The sequence below is a fragment of the Pristiophorus japonicus genome, chromosome 2 (assembly GCF_044704955.1).
Source record: "Pristiophorus japonicus isolate sPriJap1 chromosome 2, sPriJap1.hap1, whole genome shotgun sequence".
Taxonomy (NCBI): Eukaryota; Metazoa; Chordata; class Chondrichthyes; family Pristiophoridae; genus Pristiophorus; species Pristiophorus japonicus.
This window is the reverse complement of record NC_091978.1, coordinates 259,869,229-259,890,918: the sequence shown is the minus strand read 5'-3', so window position 1 is coordinate 259,890,918 and position 21,690 is coordinate 259,869,229. Positions and strand designations below refer to the sequence as shown.

Genomic DNA, 21,690 nt, shown 5'->3' with positions numbered 1-21,690 from the left:
GAGCCGCAACTCAGGAGCTCTACAAGGGAGTGTAAACCACCAGAGAGACTCAACCTGTGATCCCAATAAGACTTTGGTGGGGAGGTGATGTCATGTATTCAACTGTCATTGTAACCCATGTATAAAGTGACCTAAGTTGTACACCGTGAGAACACTGACCACTGGGTGGTGAACTTGTGGGAGACACTCCTAACCTGGACTTTCAGGTATAAAATGGGAAGATCCACCCATCTTCTCCACTTCAGTGCTGGCTAATAAAGGTTACTGGTCACAGAGTGACCTTCTCTCCAGTATGGTCCTCATGTGCATTTGTACTGTATAGTAAGGACATATTAGTTTCTCTGTCTACAGATGCTGCCTGACCTGCAGAATATTTCCAGCATTTTCTGTTTTTATTTCAGATTTCCAGCATCCGCAATCTTTTACTTTTGAACAAGAAAATTTTTTTTTTTCAAATCCTGATGTCTCTTATACTATAAAATGTGATTGGAATGGTTTCTATGAACCTACTTTTCCATGGATAAATGCAAAATTGATAAACCAGCTTTTGTCATTCATTAAGTTTCATAAGCTGCCTCTGAAGCTGAGAAGAGATGATGTTGCGGTAATTGTATGCCTATTTCAAAAGAAAATCATTGGTTGCTGAATAACATTGCAGAATGGTTTGACCTTCTGAAAGTTTTTTAATCACTGTGAAACCAAGCTAAACAGAAGGATACCACCAAGTTTAGAAAATGTAAAAGAGAAAACAAGGGAAATCAAGAAATATTGATCAGAAAATGCCAAACTCGGCTGACGATTGTAAGGGATGGGAAAGATTGAGGGAGGCAAGAATTTCCATGGTTTTCAGATTCTAGGAAATAATGAGTTGGAGTAAGAAACTCTAAGATGAGTCTTGGACTAAATTTTCCAAGTACAGGTAGGGCGTCCGAATCCGGAAACCTCGGGATCGAAGCCATTCTGGATTTCAGGTATTTCCGGATTTCGGAACGTCTTTCCAACGTCCCGAATCCGGAAATGCCCGGGCCGAAGTTCGGGTATTTCCGGACTTTGGAACTTCTTTACGACGTCTCGAATCCGGAAATGCCTGGGCCAAAGTAAGGGGGTGAGCGACAGTGAATGGGGGGGTGGTGGTGGCGGAGGGGGCAGCGGCAGAGAGGGGGGTCGGCGGAGGGGGGGGGCAGAGGGTCGGCGGAAGGTCAGCATCAGAGGGTTCGGCAGCGTCGGCGGAGGGTCAGGGGTCGGCGGTTCCGGATTCGGTAGCGTCGGCTGTGGGCCAGGGTCAGCGGCCGGGAAAAACCTGCGTTGAAGACCTGCAAAAAAGGTATGTTAAAGTTTTTATTTTTTTAATTCTTTTTCAGCGGTTTAGTAGTGAATGATTTGTGAATTTAGATTTTTTGTTTCTGGGAATTTTGGGGGGGATTTTTTTTCCCCTCCCTAGGCCTAACTCGCAGCGATAATCGGTTTAAAAAAATGTCCAGATTTCAGAACATTTTCTGGATTCTGGATGACCCCGCCATGGATCAGCCCGGTTTCCAGATTCTGGAACATTTCAAATTTTGGAATTTCGGAATTCGGATGCTCAATCTGCATAGGCTGCAACAGCCCCCCACCAATGCATACTGAAAAATCACTGCTCGTGCTTTTCAGTACATTGAAATCACTGAAATAAATGAACTGAAAACAGTAGGCAATGTGCCCACAATTTTATAATGGCCCAGAAATCGCGGCCTCCTCGGTTCCATACGGAGTGTGTACAGACCCGGGAAGGCGTCGCAAAACCGGTTTTCAGCGCACAATGCGCGTGTGCTGTAAACGGGCTTTTCCGATCTGTCAAGCTCCAACTTGGCAGATCCTCCAAATCTCGGGAGCGAGGACATTTGCATGGGCAAGATTGCGGTATTTACCCATATCTTGCCCAGCAAATGTCCTGAAAACACTTGCGCCTGATAAAAGCAGACGCATAGCCTACTTTTACCGATGTAAGTGTTTTAAAGCACACAAAAACAAATTAAATTAAATTAAAAAAAACACATGTTAGTGTTAAAAACCCTCCCCACTATGCTAAGTTTATTTTAAACCATAATTTTAAAAACTTTAAAAAAAAATAGGAAAAATATTTTTTTTTCATAAGACATAAATAACTTAAATTTAAATGTAATGTTTAATATGTGGTGTATTTTTTCTATTTTTTACTAGTGTTTTGGGTGTTTGGGGGGTTTCTCAATCATAATAATGGCAACTCTAACTTACGGAGTTCCCATTATTATGAATGAGAAAATACTTTATCTGGATTGGCTGCCCAGAGCCATGTGACTGCAGCTCCAGCTCTACGGACGCCCCAACATGCACACGCTCCGATGCGTAGTCAGTGGAGGCCTCAGGACTGGGATCTCTCATGGGCGCAGCAGGTTCAGGTAAGTGCGCATCTTTTTTCCCTATTTCAGTCAATCGCCCGCGGGAAGCAGCCGACTGGGATTTCTAGGCCTATATGCATTGGCAACTGATAAGTCATGTTCGTGTACTTAGAAAATTACCTTGATTTTTAAAAAGTGGGGATGTAGGGAGGAGAAGAGTATGCAAATAGGCATATTTGAATGAGAGAAAAGCTCAGAAGAGCATTGACTAGAGGCATATTGGTAAAGGAAAAGTTGCAAAAGAGAGAAAAGTTGGTGGTTGAGGGAGGGATCGCCTTTCTGAAAATAAACATCTATTTGTATCCTGTACATGAGAGCAAGAAAAGTACTAGAAGTGGCTCCCAGTTATAGGAGTTATGTGAAAGGCTTGATTTAACTTTTATTTTCTATAGACTTAAAGGCAAGAGGGGGTAAAGAAGTGTTTAAAATGAAAGAGAAAGTTGAGCTTCTTGGAAGCATCTTTAGAAATGAAGGATTACTGCAATTGATTTTATCAATACTGATTACTGTAATTTGTTGAACATCTCATTATAAGTCACACATAGTACAATTTGTATAAAGTCTAATATTAACAATAGTTATTAACCATAAATTCAGCATCTGATCAGTTCGGTAAAACTAATCAGAAATGTCTTTGCCCTTCACTTCACTCCCATTTCTATTATTGCAAAGGTAAGTTCTACACAGTGCTGAGAGAGGACTAGTTATGTATGTGGAATTTTCCCTTGTTTATAATGCAGGGAATGTGAAATTCAGCTCTGTAACTTCCAGTTAGTGTCAGGTCAGAATGTTATGGTTTGCACCAATATTGACAGTTATTGGTGGACCACGCAATATACCAGTATTAGAAAAAAGTGGTTTCAGTGAATGAAGGGCATTCATTGCCGCCTCCAGTTGAGGATTACTTTTAGTTTATTTTGGGCATTTTTACCATATTTTTGTGGATAGTACATTTAAACATTTAAACCTGTTTCTCATGGTTGTTAGTGCTATAAAAAGAAAATAATTTTTTTTTAAAGTTGCTTCTAAGGGAGGAAAAAATCCTGTCTGTGCTTTATGCAGCTAAGCCATAAACACATTCATTATAAGTGTTTACGATTTTGCTGTGCTTAATTCATGGGAAATTTCTCCCAAGATGTTTTACAGGGAAATTAGTAAGACAAAAGATGGGCATAATACAAGATGTAATGGTTTTTATTTTACATGCTCATTTTTATTCCTCCCCCTGTTCCTTTTTAGTCGCCTTTGTGCTGCAATCCCTCTTCCAAATCATGGGGTAAACAAGTGAATTTCTCACAGACTTCTACCACTGACACTACAGCTAGCTAATAAGTAGTGCATAAGAATGAACAAAAGTTAGCACTGTTCTCTCCATCCCTGTGGAAAAGAGATACACAAGATAAAATCTCACTGGGTTGGGGGTAATATATTAGCATGGTTAGAGGATTGGCTAACTAACAGAAAACAGAGAGCCGGGATAAATAGGTCATTTTCCAATTGGCAAACAGTGACTAGTGGGGTGCCGCAGGGATCAGTGATGGGTCCTCAACTATTTACAATCTATATTAATGACATAGATGAAGGGACCGAGTGTAATATAGCCAAGTTTGCTGATGATACAAAGATGGATGGGAAAGCAAATTGTGAGGAGGACACAAAACATCTGCAAAGGGATAGAGACAGGCTAAGTGAGTGCCCAAAAATTTGGCAGATAGAGTATAATGTGGGAAAATGTGAGGTTATCCACTTTGGCAGAAATAATAGAAAAGCAAATTATAATGTAAATGGAGAAAAATTGCAAAGTGCTGCAGTGCAGAGGGACCTGGGGGTCCTTGTGCATGAAACACAAAAAGTTAGTATGCAGATACAGCAAGTAATCAGGAGGGCAAATGGAATGTTGGCCTTTATTGCAAGGGGGATAGAGTATAAAAGTAGAGAAGTCCTGCTACAACTGTACAGGGTATTGGTGAGGCCACACCTAGTGTACTGCATACAGTTTTGGTCTCCGTATTTAAGGAAGGCTATACTTGCATTGGAGGCTGTTCAGAGAAGGTTCACTAGGTTGATTCCGGAGATGAGGGGGTTGACTTATGAAGATAGGTTGAGTAGGTTGGGCCTCTAAACATTGGAATTCAGAAGAATGAAAGGTGATCTTATTGAAACATATAAGATAATGAGGGGGCTCGACAAGGTGGATGTAGAAAGGATATTTCCACTAATCGGGAAACTAAAACTAGGGGATATAGTTTCAGAATAAGGGGCCGCCCATTTAAAACTGAAATGAGGAGAAGTTTCTTCTCTCGGAGGGTTGTAAATCTATGGAATTCTTTGCCCCAGAGAGCTGTGGAGGCTGGGTCATTGAATATATTTAAGGCGGAGATAGACAGATTTTTGAGCAATAAGGGAATAAAGGGTTATGGGAAGTGGGCAGGGAAGTGGAGCTGAGTCCATGATCAGATCAGCCATGATCTTATTGAATGGCGGAGCAGGCTCGAGGGGCCAAATGGCCTTCTCCTGCTTCTTATGTTCTTAGGTTCATTCAACACCTTCCCCTGATTGCAGGAACAACATTGAACTTAGTTACAGCTACGTCCTATCAGTTCTGGGTACAGTGCGTTGGAACTACAAATTGCCGAGCCATCACGTTACAGCAAATACGGCTATATGGTTTTGTTGGACAGTTTTATAGCTTCCTTTTAATGTACTTAGGAAGTGGAATGTAATCTATAGAAGTAGAAAGCTGGATGTGCCAATAGAGATCTGGTGAACTAAGTTACAGAAGTAAGAAGCGTGTACTTTAGGCATTCCAACTTTTAACCCACATTTCAGGGACATACTACTGGAGCTATCATTACTTCTACACTGCTGTCCAAAATGCTCCACCCATGAAATGTGTCATGTATGTAACCTTCATGTAACTGTAACCTTCATGTAACAACACTGCATACTGTATACACCTAAGAAATGCACACCTTGACCACAGGGGGTGAACTTGTGGGAGACACTCGTCATCTGGTCATCCAGGTATATAAAGGAAAGTCCCACACAGGGTCATCACTTCTTGGTCCTGTGAATAAAGGTTCGGGTCACAGAGTGACCTTGTCTGCAGAATGTGCCTCGTGTGAATTTATAGTAGTGTGTAAGGACACTACATTTGGCGGCGAAAAACGGGAATCGACGACTCACGAGAATGGCCACCCGTAGCACAGAGGAACGGTACTGTGTTGGTGAGGACTGGGACGATTTCGTTGAGAGGCTCCAGCAGAGCTTTGTCACGAAGGACTGGCTGGGAGATGCAGCGGCTGACAAGCGAAGGGCGCATCTACTGACCAGCTGTGGACCTAAGACGTACGCGCTAATGAAAGACCTGCTCGCACCCGAGAAGCCGGCGGACAAAACCTTTGAAGAGTTCAGCAACCTGATCGGTGAGCACCTCAAACCAGCGAGCAGTATACACATGGCCCGACACCGATTCTATATACACTGACTTCGGGAAGGACAGAGCATACCGTACTTTGTTGCAGACCTTCGGCGCTTAGCCAGCCTCTGTAAGTTCACAGACGCCTGCAGGGGGGAGATGTTAAGGGATTTCTTCATTGAGAGCATTGGTCATGCCGGGATTTTCAGAAAGCAAATTGAGACCAAGGACTTGACCTTGGAAGCGGCGGCGTTGATGGCTCAGACCTTCATGGTGGGGGAGGAGGAAACCAAGATAATATACGCGTGCAACTCTGCTTCAACGTGGCGATAGATCAGGGAGTTAACATTGTAAACACGACTCAGAACCCCGCAGGCAGGCAAGGGCAATTCGACACCACCCAGGCAGCAACAGACTCTAGAGTGGGTCCTCAACAGAGACAATGGCAGGTTGAACGGACATTTACACCATCACAGTGGACAATGCATCCCGGGATGGGGCCATTGATACCCACTAACAGAGTGCTCAAGAGTAATCAAAGAAACAATCAGAGAGGAATGCTGGAGGTGCGGGGGCAGACATGCTGCAAAAACCTGTAGGTTTCAACAATTTATCTGTAGAAATTGTAACTTCAGTGCACATTTAGCCAGAATGTGCAGGAAGCCCACAGCAAGGCTAATTTACGAGCAGATGAACCAGAAGAGGTTGATGCTTGGGACAAAGCAATGGACGTTGAAGTTCAGCAGGTTCATGTGGCAAACATCCACAGCTCATATACCAAAACGCCACCTATGATGATGAAAGTCCTATTAAACGGCATCCCGGTATGCATGGAGCTGGACACAGGGGCCAGTCAGTCACTTATGAGTGTCCAACAATTCGAGAAACTGTGGCTAGCAGACCCAAACTAGAACGCATTGAGACGCAATTACGGACGTACACCAAAGAGATCATCCCAGTGCTCGGCAGTGCAATGTTGGTGGTCACACATAATGGATCAGAGAACCGGCTGCCACTCTGGATTGTCCCGGGAAATGGTCCCGCGCTTTTGGGAAGGAGCTGGCTAGCCGAGATGAACTGGAAATGGGGGGATGTGCACGCCATTTCATCTGTGGAGCGAAGTTCATGCTCACAGGTCCTACAGAATTTTGAGTCACTATTTCAACCAGGTGTCGGGACTTTCAAAGGTACCAATGTAGTGATACGCATCACCCCGGATGCCAGACCAGTGCACCACAAAGCCAGAGCTGTGCCGTATGTGATCCGGGAGAAAATTGAGAGTGAGTTGGACAGGTTGCTAAGAGAGGATATAATTTCGCCTGTTGAATTCAGCGACTGGGCAAGCCCCATCGTCCCTGTCCTAAAAACGGATGGCTCGGTCAGGATCTGTGGCGACTACAAGGCTACTATCAACCGAGTGTCACTACAAGACCAATACCTGCTTCCGACAGCGGGGGATCTTTTTGCCACGCTGGCAGGCGGCAAGCTGTTCACCAAGTTGGACCTCACTTCAGCCTACATGACCCAGGAATTGGCCGAAGAATCCAAGCTACTGACCATCATCACCACGCACAAGGGGCGGTTTGTCTACAACAGATGTCCATTTGGCATTCAATCAGCGGCCGTTATCTTTCAAAGGAACATGGAAAGCCTGCTCAAATCCATCCCCGGAACAATCGTGTTTCAGAGCAACATCCTTATCACGGGTCGAGACACCGAGGAACACCTCCACAACCTGGAGGAGGTGCTACGCCGACTGGACCAGGTAGGCCTGCGACTAAAGAAGTCCATATGTGTATTTTTGGCCCCAGAGGTCGGGTTTTTGGGCCTACCGAATCAAAAACTGAGGCAATTCATCGTGCACCCAGGCCTGGCAACACATCAGAGTTGCGTTCATTTCTGGGACATTTGAACTATTTCGGGAACTTTTTGCCGAACTTAAGCACATTGTTGGAGCTGCTACATGTGCTCCTGCATAAGGGTTGCGATTGGTTTTGGGAGGACTGTCAGGAACGGGCTTTCAATCGGGCGCAGAACCTGCTTTGTTTTAATAAGCTGTTGACCCTGTACAACCCATGTAAGAAATTGATTTTGACATGTGATGCATCATCCTATGGGGTTGGGTGCATGTTGCAGCAGAGTAATGATGAGGGCTAACTCCAACCTGTGGCTTATGCCTCCAGGTCGCTCTCCCAAGCAGAAAGGGGATATGGGATGGTTGAAAAGGAAGCACTCGCATGTGTCTATGGGGTGACAAAATGTACCTTTTTGGCAGAAGGTTCGAGTTAGAAACGGACCACAAGCCATTAACATCCCTGTTGTCAGACAGCAAAGCTGTCAATGTCAATGCGTCAGCTCACATACAGTGATGTGCTCTCATGCTGGCTGCGTATGACTACACCATACGACACCAGCCAGGCACCGGAAATTGCGCTGACTGGCCACCACTGAGGGGGCAGCGGAGCAAAGTGATGAGATGGTCATGGCTGTTGATGCCTTTGACAGCGCAGGCTCCCCCATCACAGCCCGCCAGATCAAAATCTGGACCAACAGAGATCCCCTCCTATACTTGATTAAGAAATGTGTCCTGACTGGGGATTGGGCACCCGCACACGGAGCATGCCCTGAGGAGGTCAGACCGTTTCACAGATGGATGGATGAGCTCTCCATCCAAGCCGATTGCCTACTATGGGGCAGCCGGATAGTCATGCCCCAGAAGAGAAGGGAAGCATTCATCAGGGAACTCCACAGCGAGCACCCAGGCATCGTGCTAATGAAGACCATTGCCCGGTCACATGTATGATGGCCGGGAATTGACTCAGACCTGGAACACTGTGTTCACAGGTGTACGACATGTGCCCAGCTGGGCAATGCCCCCAGGGAGACCTCACTCAGCCTGTGGCCCTGGCCCACCAGGCCATGGTCACGTATTCACATAGACTATGCGGGCCCGTTCATGGGAAAAATGTTCCTCATTGTTGTTGGTGCGTACTCAAAATGGATTGAGTGCATCATATTGAATTCGTGCACGACATCCACCACTGTGGAGAGTCTGCGTGCGGTCTTTGCGATCCACGGCTTGCCGGACATCCTGGTTAGCGACAACGGCCCGTGTTTCACTAGCTATCAATTCCGGGAGTTCACGTCGGGTAATGGCATTAAACATGTCAGGATAGCACCGTTCAAGCCGGCTTCCAATGGCTAGGCGGAATGTGCGGTCCAAATCATAAAACAGGGCATGCTCCGGATTCAAGTATCCTCCCTTCAATGCCACCTATCGTGCCTCATGCTGGCCTATAGGTCCCGACCGCATTCGCTCACGGGAGTCCCACCCGCGGAACTACTCATGAAACGTACACTTAAAACTCGGCTGTCCCTCATTCATCCAGTCCTGTCAGACATTGTTGAGGGCAAGCGCCAGTTCTAAAATGAGTGCCATGACCGTAACTCAAAGGGGAGATGTATAGAAATCGATGACCCTGTATTTGTTCTTAATCACGCTTTGGGGCCCAAGTGGCTCGAGGGTACTGTAATTGGCAAAGAGGGGAATAGGGTCATAGTGGTCAGACTTAACAAAGGACAGATATGCCGCAAGCATCTGGACCAAGTAAAAAAAAGGTTCAGCATGGACACTGAGGAACCTGAGGAAGATCATGAGATGTTGCCCACACCACCGCCAGTGAACGAACAACAAGAACTTTCAGCAGCATGCACATTCCCTGCAGCCAGCCCGGACAAGCCGGAATCACCACAGGTGACAGACGCATGCCAAGGCTCAACAACCAGAGCCCCAACTGCGGCGCTCCACGCGAGAGTGTCGACTGCCTGAATGACTTAATTTCTGACCCCATAAGACGTTGGGGGGGAGGTGATGTCATGTATGTAACCTTCATGTAACTGTAACCTTCATGTAACAACACTGCATACTGTATACACCTAAGAAATGCACACCTTGACCACAGGGGGTGAACTTGTGGGAGACACTCCTCACCTGGTCATCCAGGTATATAAAGGGAGGTCCCACGCAGGGTCATCACTTCTTGGTACTGTGAATAAAGGTTTGGGTCACAGAGTGACCTTGTCTGCAGAATGTGCCTCGTGTGAATTTATAGTAGTGTGTAAGGACACTACAAAATGTATTCAAAGTATTAAATGTGAAACAAAATTTTATTGGAAAATGTATGTGACATTTTTTTCTACAATCAGGACAATGCTGGACCAGTTCATTTTGCAGATAGATTAAGAAAACAGCAGGCAACCCTAGAAATAAAAACAATTGGGACATTGGATACTTATAAGTGGCACTTTATTGTTCAATCCTGATCAACTAATGTTCATTTGTGGTACTTTTTTTAACAATAGTGATCAGCTCCTAAAAGATTTCTGATTAGAGACAGAAGGGTGAATTTTAACCCCAAAAACGGGTGGGTTGGTGTCAGGCGAGATGTTAAAACTTTAAAATCTCAAATTTAACGGAGGTGGAACAAGGGGGTAAATCTCCTCCCTCGGGGTCGGGGATCGGACCTCCCTCCACACTCCCAGGAGCAGCTGCAGGCTCCCTATCTGTGTCTGCGGCCTGCTCTGGAGTGTTCCCCATCCGACGGGAAGCCAAGTCTGTCAATCAGAGTGACTTCCAAACATGAATCGTGGCAAAGAAGAAGTTTGCATGCTGTGGAGCTAAAACTCCCCTCCGCAACTCTGCACCGCTTCCCCCCACCTCCCGACAAGCAACCCGCCCTTGTCAATATTGGGTCCAGAGTGCCACAATGCACTAGATCACTCTCTAGTGCAATTCAACTCAAAGATCCATAATTTATAATCCATAAGTTATCCTCGACTCCCAAGAGACTGCCTCAGAAGATTTATAATTTAGGACTAAATTACCCATCTGACTAAAAGGGGCCAATTTTTATCTTAATGCCGTATGGATCATTATAGGGGCAGTACAGGCTGGGAAATACAGCGGAAATCAGTGCTGCCAGATTGCCACTGATTTTGGGCATTGTGAATCTTCTGGTTCGGTCTGAAGTTTCCATCTGAAGCAGGTGAGAGCTTCATTAACATATGTAAACAGTGGGATGGAAGGGCACTGCAGCCATTTTCTAGCCTGTTGATATGCTGGATACTGAGTCCCAGATTGCCAAAGGAAACCTGGTGAGCAGGCCTTGTACAGACCTGTAGGTGGGAGAGCCTTTGAACTATCTACGTATTTTACAGGCAAGACCCATCTTACATTGTTATTTTTTCCCCCACATAGCATTTAAGCTTTCATGAGCCTTTGTGCCAGTTGTTATTATTTATTTACTTTTTGCCACAAACTCCATTTATTGGCACCGGAGGGTGTGCTAACAGAGATCCTCTGAACTGACCTGTTTGGAGGGTGAAGATGAGAAGCAGAGGGATGCCAGGCAGTTCAGACTGCCCGAGGTGCTCTGTGACTTCCCACCGGCATACACAACTCTGTATCTGCAAAGAGCGGTAACATACCTGGTTGTGCTGGTGGGGGATGCTTGTCCTAAAGATGGCTGTGCTATCAGTTGAATCACTATAAGATGTGGATGCCTGATTAACCGTTATTCTGGAAGATTCTTCAGAAGATCATAATAACATCATGTGAAACTGTATGCTATACCCTGCAAAGCACACCAGGATGATGAAGAACCATGTGGCTGACAAAATGCCATCAACCATTTCTTCATGCACCTGTGGGAACTTGCCTTCTCAGGATCAGCAGAGGGGCAGCAGCCTGGCTGTGCCATCTGTTGTAAGGACACCTGCAGCTACATGAAGCATCGAGTTTGTACATGTGCAGGGACAGTATTGGTCAGTTGTGACCTGAAACTTGGCAGCACCTTCTTGCCCTGACCCGACACTGCCTTACTCAACAGTTCCCTTAGCTCTGTATTTAATGCCGTCATCTACACCCAGTTACTCACAACCTCCCATTCTCATTGTTCTTCCCGTTCCCACCTGCACTCCTTCAGGTCTGAGGCCACAGGCTCAAATGCACTTGGTCATCCAAAGCCAGATCTGGAGTGACCATCTCAGGCAATACTGTACCCATTCTGCGGCAAAACCTTCTGGTACTCCAGAATAATTTAGATGCAAGAATGCGGAACGGAAATGCATCTGAAATTGTAAGATTTATATGGAGTAAAAGAACATAAGGACCTTGGCGTGCAAATACACAGGTCGCTAAACACAGCAACACAAAGAAATAAAGCCATAAAAATGGGATAAAAATCCTTGGTTTTATAGTTAGAGGCATAGAATACAAAATCGAGAAGGTAATGTTGAACTTATACAAGGCTACAGTTGGAATATTCTGTGCAGTTTTGGGCGCCGAATTATAGAAAGGATAATAAAAAAGCACTCGAAAGGTACAGCTTAGACTAACTAGGCCAGGGATGAAGGAGTGCACTTATAAAGAAAGATATGTGAAATTGGAGTTTTTCCCTGGAGTTGAAAAGATTAGGGTGACCTGATAAAGATCTTCAAGATTATGAAAAGAGTGATGATAATATAAATAGCCTTAGCTTATTTCCACTTGTCAACGAGACAGTTGTAAGATAATCACAAATGGAAATAATTTGGAATTCTCTGTCACAAACTGTTGTTCAGTCCACAAATTCTTTTAAAAGGGAATTCTACTTAAAAAAAATGAGTATCAATGGGTAGAGGAAGCAAGCAGAAGAGTAGCATTAGCCGAGGTGGCTCATATGGAGAAAAAAAACGGCATAGACTTACCAAGTGAACTAATTATGTGCTGTAACATTCTATGATTCTATCTCTGTATTTGTCCGACATTAAGTTATGGATGACCCAAAACTTCCTCCACTGAACATTGGAATGACCTAAGCAATTTTATCTGTCTGCTGCCAAAAACTCCATACCCTTGTCTCTAATTTCACCCCTTCCCACCTGCTCATTTAATTCAAGCCAAATGGTGCAAACTCTCAGGCCTAGAGATTCAGGGGTTTAGTGCCACCCGTTACCGCCATATTTGGGCAAAAGAATGGCGGCCACCACTCTTCCACAAGTCCTGTGGTGGCCACCATTTTCAGATAGCCGGCAGCGCTGCCAATGTCTGCACTCGGTGGGAGTATATACATTAGACAGATTGTGACATCAGTGAGTGTGCAACACTTTACTGATGCCCGGTCTGCGGGTTTTGACTTCACCGCTCCACTTACCAGCAGGACTTAAGTGCGATGAGCTGAGCAAGTGTTGAGAACCAGGAAGGAGGTTCCAGCAACAGTATTTAAAGGGATCATCAGCAACAACTTGCAACTGGCATGTTTGTCCAGTTTGATTGGCTCTGTGCAACTTTCTGCAACTCCAGCAGCTTTATAAACTTCTTTCAAGGTTCTCAGGTAACACGGAGTGTTGTTGTAAGTGGACTACACCTTCATTCTTATTTAAAAGCTTCTGCTCACAACACTTACTCACAGTTCTGCAGCTCTAGTGGCAGTTTCTCTCACACACGAGTATCTCAGGGAGAGGGAGTGGAGACAGCGAAGAAGCTGAGAAGATGCGCACAGAGGGAGGAGGAGGGCCAGGGGAGCTCTCAACAGGAGGCCTTAACCTGGCCTAGGGCCTTCCGAACGCACTTCTCTTATATCCACTTAAGCGGGAACAGTGTATTTGGAGGCTTTGCTTCACCAAAGTGGTGGTCGCGGAACTCTGCCACCTACTGCAACCAGGCCTGCAGACTGAGAGTAGGTCAATCACGGATCTCCAAGTGGCAGTCAAGGTCACCGTGGCCCTCAATTTCTCTGCCAGTGGATCCTTCCAGTCTGCAGCAGGAGACATAACTAACATCTCCCAGTTTGTCGTTCATTGCTGCATCTGGGAGGTCACAGGTGGTCTCTACATCAGGAGAAAGGACTGAGTTTTCTTCTCCAAAAGCAAAATATTGCAGATGCTGTAAATCTGAAATTGTTGTGTATGCAATAACTGTTAGACTGGGCACTGTTTAACTCCAAGAGTTATGACCTTGGCTCTGCTTTATTGAGGTCCAAAGTGACTAGTATACAAGATGGCTGGCCTTTTATACTTGGGCTGCACATGGCCTCCAACAGTGCCGCCATCTAGTGGCTAGTGATACCAAAAGTACATACATGACAATACCCCGCTCCTGAGATATTTACAGTCTTTTACAAATTGAGACGGTCTGGTGTTTTATGCTCCCGAGTTGACTGTCTCAGTTCAACTCCAGCCTTGGGTGAGTGTTCAGAGTCTGTTGTGACTGGTGGCTGGGTGGCTGACCTGGTGGGAGTGGCAATGGCCATGTCAGGGATTGAAAGTCCATTTTCATTGAACATGTCAGTGATTGAAAGTCCCGATTCACCGATGACCACTGAGTCCTCTGATGACTGGGGGTAGGTTGGTTGGTCATCGATTGTCTCTTCCTCCAACTGTTCCGGTTCGTCTATGTGCCACAGCTTTGTCTGAACCATATGTTTCCTGCATGTTTGTCCATTTTTGAGCTTGACAATAAATATTCTGTTGCCCTCCTTGGCCATGACAGTACCAGTGATCCACTTGGGACCCTGACCATAATTCAGAACATATACAGGATCATTTACAGAAATATCGCGTGACATGGCTGCGCGATCGTGATACCCTTGCTGACTTTGTCTTTTATATTCAACATGATTATTCAAGTCAAGGTCTACAAGAGATAGCTTGGTCTTAAGACCTCTCTTCATCATTAGTTCAGCAGGCGAGACCCCGGTAAGCATGTGTGGTCTTGTCCTGTAACTAAGCAGTATGCATGACAGGCGGTCTGCAGTGACCCTTGGGTTACTCGCTTCATACTCTGCTTTATGACTTGGACAGCACGTTCTGCTTGTCCGTTGGATGCAGGTTTGAACGGTGCTGACCCTGCATGTTTGCTACCATTGAGTTTCATGAACTCTTGAAACTCCTGACTGGTGAAGCACGATCCGTTGTCGCTAACAACAATGTCAGGCAGACCATGTGTCGTGAACATGACACTGAGATTCTCAATGGTAGCTGTGGATGTGCTGGATGACATGATTATACACTCTATCCACTTCGAATATGCATCCACCACAACTAAAAACATCTTCCCCAGGAAGGGACCTGCAAAGTCTATGTGGATCCCCTGGATCATGGTTTGGACGGCCACGACCACAGACTCAGCGTCAATTCCACTGGTGCTTTGCTGAGCTGCATGCAAGTGTTGCACTGATGTACACATGATTCCAGCTCAGAGTCAACTCCCGGCCACCATACATGAGATCTGGCGATGGCTTTCATCATTACAATGTCGGGATGTGTGCTATGTAGCTCACGTACAAATTTCTCTCTCCCTTTCTTGGGCATAACAACATGATTGCCCCACAGTATACAATCCGACTGAATAGACAGTTCGTCTTTGCGACGAATGTAAGGTTTGGTCTCCTCACACATTTGCTTGGATATGGAGACCAATCACCTTTGAGGATGCAACTCTTCACCACCGATAAAATCGGGTCCTGGCTGATCCAGATCTTAACTTGTTGAGCCATGACAGGGCTTCCTTCACTCTCAAAAGCATTCATAACTAACAATAGGTCCGCCGGTTGTGGCGTTTCCACCTCCGGTGTGGGCAACGGCAGACGATGCAAAGCATCGGCACAATTCTCGGTGCCAGGTCTATGGTGAATGACATAACCAATCATAAGCAGATAATGTCAGCGCCCACCTCTGGATGTCGGATGAAGCATTGGTATTGTTACCTTTGTTTTCAGAGAACAGTGAAATGAGCAACTTGTGATCTGTCTCCAGTTCAAATCGAAGACTAAACAGGTACTGATGCATCTTTTTAACCCCATACACACAGGCTAGTGCTTCTTTCTCTACCACGCTGTAGGCTCTTTCCACTTTAGACAAACTTTTTGAAGCATACACGACTGGTTGAAGTTTACCCGACTTATTAGCTTGTTGGAGTACGCAATCAATCCATATGATGAAGCATCACAGACCAATACTAAACGTTTACATGGGTCATAATGTACCAGCAGCTTGTTAGAGCAAAGCAGATTAGTGGCTTTCTCAAAAGCTCTGTTTTGAGACGCACCCTACACCCAGTTGTCGCCTCTCTTCGACGTCTCGACCAGCTCCTGTGTCATGTAGGCTGACGTCAAGTCCAGTTTGGTGAACGACTTCCCCCCCGGCTAGCGTTGCAAACAAATCATTAGCCTTCGATAATGGGTACTGATCCTGTTTCGAAACCCTGTTGATCGTAGCCTTGTAGTCTCCACAGATTCTGACTGTGCCATCACTTTTCAGCACAGGAACAATGGAGCTGGCCCATTTATTAAATTCAACCTGTGATATGATCCCTTCACACTGGAGTCTGTCCAGTTCGATTTCGAACTTCTCTCTTATCATATATGGAACTGCCCGAGCTTTATGAAACTGCGTACGTGAAACCTGTGGCTGCCCAAAGTCCACCAGCGGGAATGCATCCGATTTCTCCGTGTTGGCATTGTGGGGGAAATCACCAGCAGCAGCAGTGCCAATTTAAGCAATATAGTTGCAAACTGCCCGAGCTTTATGAAACTGCCCGAGCTTTCATCCGAGTGCAGGTGGATCTGCACCTTGACTCCTGTGAAGTTGCCGATGCCTGGTTCAAACAACGAGGGGAACTTGCTCAGTACTTGGGCACATGTATCTTTCTCCGATGACAACGCCTTGATGTCGTTCCAATCGCACCTGATTTTATCAAGCCAATTCCTGCCGAACAGCGTTGGGCCATTGCCTGGGACAATCTATAGTGGTAACTCGTGAACCGCACCGTCATACGACACTTTAATTGTGGCACTGCCAAACACCATTGAGAGATCTTTGGTGTACGTGTACAACTTGACATTGACTGTACTCAGCCTGGGCCTCACAGCCTTAGTATCCATCGATTCCGGCACCCCATTAAATTTCACGTTGATCATTATCGGTTTGCTCCTAGTTAGGAACGAGTACAGTCCATACACTTCCTCCTCTGGTAACTCGGATTGCATATCCGGATCTGCGCTAGTCTGACCATCATCCTCCATGTGGTGTGTCGCAGCACACTTGCTCATCTACGGACACTTGCACTGGAGATGCCCCACTCTCAGACAGCCTTTGCAACTATATTGCTTAAATTGGCACTGCTGCTGCTGGTGATTTCCCCCACAATGCCAACACGGAGAAATCGGATGCATTCCCGCTGGTGGACTTTGGGCAGCCACAGGTTTCACGTACGCAGTCGGATAGGCCCTGCCATGTGCCACTCTGCCGAAATCCGAATCAATCATATTTACAGTACTTGCCGAGTTTTGATTTTTCACTGATATCTGCTTTAGACTTCTATCCGTCGTCATGCATGACTGAGCGATCGTGATGGCCCTGTTCAAGTCCAACGTCTCCACCGCCAGTAGTTTACGCAGGATCACCTCGTGTTTGGTGCCAATTACAAAGAAGTCCCGCAGCATGTCTGCCAACACAGCCCAAACTTACACGGTCCCACTAGACGTCTCAGGTGGGCAATGAATTCTGCCGCATTCTGGCCCTCTGAGCGGACAGGCGTGTAAAATCTGTATCTCGAGATGATGATGCCTTCGTCTGGCTTAAGGTGGTCCTGTACCAGTGTACACAATTCTTCATACATCGTCTCTGTTGGACTCACAGGCAGGAGTAGATTCTTTATCAGACCATAAATTTTTGGACCGCAAACTGTGAGGAACATCGCCCGGTGCCGATCTGCGTCGCCGACCTCCTCCATTTTGTTGGCCACGAAGAACTGGCTCAAATGGCTCACAAAGTCTGCCCAATCTTCTCCTTCCACAAATCGCTCCAACAATCCAATTGTGCTAATTTTTGCATGCAAAGGTTCTTGTTGCCTCGTCGCCAAATGTTGTGTTTGCAATAACTGTTAGACTGAGTACTGTTTAACTCCAAGAGGTATGACCTTGGCTCTGCTTTATTGAGGCCCAAAGTGACTCCTATACAAAATGGCTGGCCTTTTATACTTGGGCTGCACACACGTACGTGCAGCCCAATGGCCTCCAACAGTGACGCCATCTCGTGACTAGTGATCCCAAAAGTACATACATGACAGAAATAAATACAGAAAATGCTGGAAATACTCAGCAGGCCAGGCAGCATCTATGAAACAGAGAAACAGAGTTAACGTTTCTGGCCGATGACCTTTCATCAGAACTGGAAAAAGTTAGAGATATTACAGGATTTAAGTAAGTGCAGAGGCAGGGAATGAGTGAATGGAAGGAAAGAACAAAAGGGAAGGTCTGTGATGGAGTGGAAGGCAGGAGAGTTGAAATAGCAAGGTATGATTGTACAAAGCAAAAAGAAATGTTAATGGGACAAGAAAAGAAAAAAAAGATGGGTCTAGAAGAGGTGTAAATGGGAACAGCAGAATCATAAACAGCTGCCATCTGAAAAATAGATCATAACCTCGGTCCCCATTTTTTTTCAGATGGCAGCTGTTGATGATTCTGCTTTTCTCATTAGTGAATGAAGGCCTAGAAATGAGGTGCCAACCTAGGGAAGCTACAATACATGCATGCTAAACAGCGAAAGTAGCATGTTATAGACAGAGACACGAAATCCCACAACCAATTGATCAGATCAAAGCTCTGCAGTCCTGTCACATCATGTCATGAATGGTAGTGGATAATTAAACAACTAATGGGAGGAGGAGGCTCTATGAATATCTCCATCCTTAATGATGGCAGAGCCCAGCATGTGAGTGTAAACGACAAGGCTGAAGCATTTGCACAATCTTCAGCCAGAAGTGCCGAGTGGACAATCCATCTCAGCCTCCTCCTGAGGTCCTCACCATCAGTGAAGCCAGTCTTCAGCTAATTTGATTCACTCCATGTGGTATCAAAAAATGGCTGAGCACAGTAGATACAGTAAAGGCTGTTGGCCCCGATAATATCCTGGCTGTCGTGCTGAAGACTTGTGCTCCAGAATTAGCTACGCCCCTAGCCAAGCTGTTCCAGTACAGCTGGAACACTGGCATCAAAGTGACAATGTGGAAAACTGCCCATGTATGTCCTGTCCATAAAAAGCAAGATAAATCCAATCCTGTCAATTACAGCCCCATCAATCTACCCTCAATCATGAGCAAAGAGATGGAAGGTGTTGTCGACAGTGCTATCAAGCAGCACTGACTCACCAATAACTTGCTCACCAATGCTCAGTTTGAGTTCTACCAAAACCATTCGGCTTCAGACTCATTACAACCTTGGGTCAAACATGGACAAAAGAGCTGAATTACAGAGGTGAGGTTAGGGTAACTGCCCTTGATATCAAGGCAGCATTTAACAGAATATGGCATCAAGGAGCCCTAGTAACACTGAAGTCAATGCGAATCCGGGGGAAAACTCTCAACTGGCTGGAGTCATACCTAGCACAAAGGAAGATGATTATGGCTGTTGGAAGCCAATCAGCTCAACCCCAGGACATCGTTACAGGAGTTCCTCAGGGCAGCGTCCTAGGCCCAACTACCTTCAGCTGCTTCATTATCCCGCCCTTCCCTCCGTCATAAGTTCAAAAGTGGGGATGTTCGCTAATGAATGCACAGTGTTCAGTTACATTCGCAACTCCTCAAATAATGAAGCAGTCCATGCCTGCATGCAGCAAGACCTGGATGGAATTAATAAAATGTTGCAGTTTTGCTGTAGAGTCATCTTTGTCTGTTGATGTATGTAAAGGATTGTATTGATAATATTGGTACAATTAACACACTGCTCCCTTTAGGAAATGCCAACACACTAAAATAATTTCCCTCCTGTCAAAGTATATATGAAAGTATTGGTAGAATATGTTGATGTAATTTTAAATTATTTTACTCACCCACAATTATATATTTTTTCAAAGTATATTTGAGATAAATCCCCAATACTCAGACTTTATATGCTTTGACAGAAGAAGCACTCATAGAAACATAGAAATTTACAGCACAAAAGAAGGCCATTTCGGTCCATCGTGTCCACGCCAGCCGACAAAGAGCCGCACGGGCCGTTGTCAGCAGCCCTAAAGGTGACATATAAACCTATGACGGAAAGGCAAAGAGCACCCAGCCCAACCAGTCTGCCTCACACAACTGTGACATGCCTTATACTGAAACATTCTACACACCACCCCAACCGGAGCCACTTGATCTCCTGGGAGAGGCAAAATCCAAATAAAAACCCAGGCCACTTTAGGGAGAAAAAATCTGGGAAAATTCCTCTCTGACCCAGCCAGGCAATCGAAACTAGCCCAGGAGATCACGCTGGCCGTATTCTATTCCCTGCAGTACTTACTATTATATCTGTGCCATCCAACAAAAGGTCATCCAGTCGAATACAAATTAGGTCCGTAACCCTGCAGGTTACTACACTTTAAGTGCCCATCCAACCATTTCTTAAAAGTGGTCAGGATTTCTGCATCCACCACTCTTCCAGGCCACGAGTTCCAGATCCCCACAACCCTCTGCGTAAAGAAGCCCGCCCTCAAATCCCCTCTAAATCTTCCACCAACCACCTTAAAACTATGCCCCCTCATTATAGACCCCTCCACCACTGGAAATAGACCCTTACTATCCACTATGTCCAGGCCCCTCAATATTTTGTACACCTCAATGAGCTCTCAACCTCCTCTGTTCCAGCCTATCCAATCTGTCTTCATAACTAAGATTCTCCATTCCAGGCAGCATCCTAGTAAATCTCCTCTGTACCCTCTCTAGTGCAATCACGTCCTTCCTATAATATGGCGACCAGAACTGCACGCAGTACTCCAGCTGTGGCCTAACCAAAGTATTATACAATTTAAGCACAACCACCCTGCTCTTATATTCTATGCCTCGGCCAATAAAGGCAAGCATTCTGTATAAGTATGATGTGTAAAGAGCCAAAACAAAAGTAATCTGAATTTAAGAAGCAAGTCAGGACAAACATGTTCATTTTGAATTGAAGAGCAGCACCTAGCTAGCTAGCTCTTAGGATATGCAGTGCTCATTAGCTAGAGAATAGAGTAAAATAATTATCACACAGCCTGTTTTCCGTTATAGCCCAATTTCAACAACACCAAATTTGAATTTGTTTTGATTTTGAAGATGCTCCACATGACAATACACATAAACACTGTGAATGTATTTACTCTCGTTATGAAAGAATAATACCTCACATTGCTGGTTTTAAAACAGCTGAGAATAGAAGTTAATCAAATTAGACCACTCATGTCTCATTTGAATTAGACACTGTTAGGGAGTGCAACACAGATGGTGTCAAGAGAGGAAGGGGGTGATGAGGGTGATGACCTGACAGGGGTAGGTGGGATCAGTGAATATGTGGCATTGCTGTAATTGGGAAGTGAAATTCAGGTGCAAGTCCATGATTGGGTTAACAGGTCCACATGGACTTTACTGTGAAGAAGGGGTATAAGGTCTCTTCGACATAAGGGTCATACAGGTATTTGACTGAAAAGCTTGGGACTATCCACAGATGGGCCAGGAGGGACGGACTGGTGCAGGGATTACACGGGTTTGCTCGTGGAGTTCGCAACATTTCTGCCCATGGGATAACGCAGAGGAGGACAAAGGGTTTGATTAGGGCAGGGAAAATGGAGTATGAGAAGAAGCTTGCAGGGAACATTAAGACGGATTGCAAAAGTTTCTATAGATATGTAAAGAGAAAAAGGTTAGTAAAGACAAACGTAGGTCCCCTGCAGTCAGAATCAGGGGAAGTCATAACGGGGAACAAAGAAATGGCGGACCAATTGAACAAGTACTTTGGTTCGGTATTCACGAAGGAGGACACGAACAACCTTCCGGTTATAAAAGGGGTCGGGGGGTCTAGT

General features: G+C 45.5%; 1 pseudogene; it reads right to left on the bottom strand.

Moving 5' to 3' along the window:
* Positions 1 to 1,205: 1,205 nt before the first annotated feature.
* Positions 1,206 to 21,690, bottom strand: part of LOC139230102 (tRNA methyltransferase 10 homolog A-like) — a 79,670-nt pseudogene continuing 59,185 nt past the window's right edge.